Source organism: Cynocephalus volans, chromosome 12, assembly GCF_027409185.1.
Source record: "Cynocephalus volans isolate mCynVol1 chromosome 12, mCynVol1.pri, whole genome shotgun sequence".
Classification (NCBI taxonomy): domain Eukaryota; kingdom Metazoa; phylum Chordata; class Mammalia; order Dermoptera; family Cynocephalidae; genus Cynocephalus; species Cynocephalus volans.
Window position 1 is genome coordinate 76,834,225 of NC_084471.1, and position 4,466 is coordinate 76,838,690.

General features: G+C 41.4%; 1 non-coding gene across 1 annotated transcript; it reads left to right on the forward strand.

Moving 5' to 3' along the window:
• Positions 1 to 4,006: 4,006 nt before the first annotated feature.
• Positions 4,007 to 4,080, forward strand: TRNAI-GAU (transfer RNA isoleucine (anticodon GAU)). The gene has a single exon. It is a non-coding gene; the product is annotated as a tRNA-Ile (tRNA).
• Positions 4,081 to 4,466: the final 386 nt, after the last annotated feature.

Genomic DNA, 4,466 nt, shown 5'->3' on the forward strand with positions numbered 1-4,466 from the left:
TAAAACTATGAAGAGTTCATTTGTAAACATCTATGCCTAATTTACTTATTTTTAACAACTATGTTTGAACTATTCATGAAAATGCTAAGAGACATTGAACAAACTAACCATCATCTCGTTATTGTCCTGTTAACCCTTTTTACAGCATAGGAATTAGGCAGCTGCTGCCTAAGCAAAAACCCTAAAGTTAAGTATGGATATTTTGTTGATCAGAAGAGATAGCTGTTTTCATTAACACAACAATATTAAGCTAGTCTTATTTTCTTAAGATTTACATAAGTCATGCAAACTTAAAGGCATTTGAGTTAAGTTCTCTTTTTTTTTTTTTGATAAAATATTTGATTCTCCTGGTCTCCCCTGCAGGAATGAGGCAGGTGCCATGGGCTTCAACCACGCCCCCACTCCTTCCTCCTTCTCCCACCCTATTTCCTCCCCCTCACCCAACTGCTCTGCAACAACATCTTAGAATGTAAGAACATAATAATAAATAAATAAACTTAAAAAAATTGATTAAAGTGCTTACTTATTTTAAGCCAATTAATTAGAGCTCTTTCATATATTTTGGTAGAGAAATATCACAGACATAACACATGTAGACATATAGGCACACAGACAGAAGCTGATTTTATAGCTTAAAGTTATTTTTTGCCAGTTTTTACGTAGTTTCTTCCCCTTTAGACTATCAATCTTCTGATTACCTATTTCATTGCCCTAAACTATTAGCTGAACACACCAAAACGTGCATTTCCAAAGGGATGATTCCAAGATGATACAAGATAGGCAATTTATAGAGCTTAAATCTAAACACTATTATTTGCTGAAACAAAGAAAGGCATAGACAAAGGCCCAATTTAGAGAAGAAGGCTAGGAAAGGTACCTTAAACAAAGGTTAGGTTTGTTATGTCAACTTAAATTATGTCTTCCCCATTGCAAAGTTTTTTGGTGGTTTTGGTGCAGGGAGGGAGATGCCTTTACAAATGAAGATTTTCATTATAGATGTAAATTTCTTTTACAAAAAGTTTCAACCTAGCCAGACAAATGTCAGAAAGTTGTATTAGGCAGTTTAGTTCCATAGGCAGTATTTTCAACTTACCTTTTTTCTTAATTAGATTACTTACTTCAGGGTGAGACCTATAACAAATATGGTGAAGAAAAGAGAGGTGGTGGACTAATGAGTACAAAACTGTGCTATCTACATTAAGTGAATCATTGTGCAGTATATATGCATGTATTGAAACAGCACGCTTTGGGCAGTATATGCAAGTACTGAAAAGAGAAGTGGTGGACTAATGGCTACAAAACTGCTAAGTGAATCATTATGCAGTATATGCATGTATTGAAACAGCACGCTACACACCACAAACACGTACAGGTAAATATTAAAATTAAAAAAAAAATAATAAAAGTACTTTCTATGCCTGCTTGACCTGGGAGGACCTAACATTTATCAATACCATATCTAGCTTTTTTGTCTTTGGGTTGGGATAGCAACTAATCAAAAAGGTTGGTAGATTTAATTTTCTTTTCAATTAGTAGCTTAAGCTTTTTATCTGGTCTTCTGTCAACAGCCTTTTTAAAGAGGCAATAAAAATTTTTGGAGCTTCTGGGTAGGCCTAGTTCAGGTGCCCATATTTTAAAACGCACTTTAGCTCTTGCAAGACCCAGAACCACTCCCCAAAACAGCCAAAAGAAAGACAGATAAAGCCTTGAGAGCTGGCAACAGTTCTTCTAGCTGCAAATGAGATGCAACCCACATTTCTGTCCGGCCATATTTCTGGGGCTCTCAACCTTCTGGTTGGCTGTCTGCACACACAGGCCCTATAAATCACATGCTCTCAACAGATAGAAAGTCAAGCCAAGTTCTCAGGACCAAGAACCAGACAAACAGGAAGCACAACAGCTGTGCATGAGAGGGAGAGGATCAGTCTTTGGAATGCTCGACATCATAGCCATTGTAATTCTGAATTATTTTTGGTAGGCTTTTGTAAATATTTTCAGCTTCTGGGGCCATAATTCTCACACATGAAAAAAGCTGTCGAACCGGAGAGCAGAGTACTCACATCTTCAGAAACTAGGATCCCATTCTTATGTTGGATCTTGGGTCTCAGAGCTGAGATGGCTTTGTCTCTGAGATCTCCTTGACCAATGCAGCCAATGACTTTCTAGTTTCTGTCTGACCCAGTCGGACACCTGAGGCCTCCCTTACCTGAGTGCACAATATATAAAAAGGAACCCACATACCTGTGAATTCCAAAAGCCGGAGTTCACAACCCCTCCAGTAATAGCCGCTAACTGCAACTGCTGTCAGTTACCTTTAAAACTGCAGCCCTTCTTGCCAACGAAGGCTATCAGCCACCACAACCCAAAGGTCATGTGCCCTGCCACAGCACAAACTAATCCTTGGTACCCCATGGTCAAATATTCTCTCATGGTGCAAACTAACCCATGGTACCCCCGGAAGCCAAAGATACCAGGAAGCTCAAATGCAAAGAGACTAGAGCTTGGACCTGAGAGGGCCTGTTGGGAAAATATAGGAAAATGGTCAGGGCCCCTCAGACATTCAGAATCTTGCCGAGCATTTGCTGTGGATAGGTTGTGTGGGTGGAGTTAGTGCGCCTGCACAGTGCTGCTCGCAGCCATGCTTTCCAACCTAAGGCTTCCAGGGACCTGTTTGCTGGTTACCTAGCTCACAGACCTGTGTGTGAGCGATCTGGTGACCCAGCCTAGTGTGTGAAGGGTTTGTGACCCAGTCTGTGAATGGGCTTGAGGGGTCTGTGAGCTTCAAACCCAGCCCTAGCTCGACAATTGGCACAGTCGGTGCAGGATTACTGGCAGGTAAAAAAGCCCAGCAACCGGTGTAGTCGTGTAGCTTTACAATTGACCTCACGAACAGGTTTAAGAGCTCTACCATTGGTGCTGTGAGCAGGATTCGGACATTAGCCCTAGTGCGACAGGGCCTTACTTACAGCTCTCATGGCTGCATGAGGAAGAAAGTGGTCCCCCCAAAGAGGGGCTCAGTGGTGTCTTTTATTCTGCATTCCTCAACAGGTCTTGGAGGTCATCAGCAGTCTCCTTCAGGTGCCCTGGTCAGTCACTAGAACTGTCAAAGAACAAAGTTACAGTAAATTTAGTTTAAAGATCTCATCTGGCTTTACTGTGATTCTAGAATTGAGCAACAGTTCATTCCATCAAGTAGAATAAGTGCTCCTTTTACAGCCTTTGACAGAAACTCCTCAGCCCTAGGGATAGTCCGGAGTCACATTCAGTGGCTTCCCAGTTAGCATCAGCACCTGCACCTTGCCCTGGACAGAACCCAGCACTTCCCGCCTCCACTGCAGGGTCTCTCCCATCTCTTCCTGCACATCCTGTGGCAGGAGGGATCCCAGCATCCTCAAAACGATGTGTCTTGAAATTGCAGTCTTGACATGAACAGAGTCAATCCACCAGCTCCCGCAATTTCTGTGAGATGCGCTTGACTTCTTCCTCTTCATTAGCCACCATTTCCCAGCCACTATAATTAATTAATTAATATGCAATCCGGTAAGTGCAGTGATTAGAAATGGATTTTCTGTGAAGTTAATGAAGCTTAAATTTCAGAACTCTCACTTGCTGGGTCTGTACCAAAGTTCTGGTAGAATGTTTACACAATCACAGGTTTTTGTAAAATTTGCAAACGTTAGCTATTTTAACCACACTCAGGTTAGAGCACACTCTCTTTCTACTCTGACTTCCCATACATCTTGCTTTCTCTTGTGTCAAGTAACATAAGACTAGCAGCAGGTATTTTTGGGATTTGGAAGATGGGAAGTAGAGTGGAGGATACATTTTGTTTGGACTCAGATATGTTTATGTGTTTATGAGTCACTCCCATGTATATTTAAGCTATCGCTAATCATCTTGGTTTAGAAATGGCTTCTAGGAATGCTTGCACTGCCCATCGTGTCAACTCCTCTGACACCAGGACATGAAGGTGCAGGGCCAGAATTTATAAGATGATAAGAGGGCTGGCTGGTTAGCTCAGTTGGTTAGAGCGTGGTGCTGATAACACCAAGGACCAGGGTTCGATCCCTGTACCAGCCAGCTGCCCAAAAAAAGGTGATGAATATGTTCCTAGCAGTCCTAGCACAAAAGGAATGTGAGTGGAGACAAAACAAAATTTGAAGTGTATGGAGCCAGAAGCTAGTCTGTGGAAAATTCTTTCAGGCATTCAGTGTGTAAAACTGTAAGCAAAGGCTTTGATTCTCACTGATGTCTAGTTGAATGGAAGAGCTTTCCTATGCAATTATAGGCCACCATATGTCATTTTTTGATGGAATTGTGTGAAGTAGACTTTATCAGAAATTTTGTTTGTAGCTACACACAGTTTGTGTATAATAATGTGCTTTATGAAGCCCAACTATCAATAATAAAAAACAGATTACGGTCAGCTGTGGCAGAGGAAAGACTGAATTCTATTCCTCCTGTCT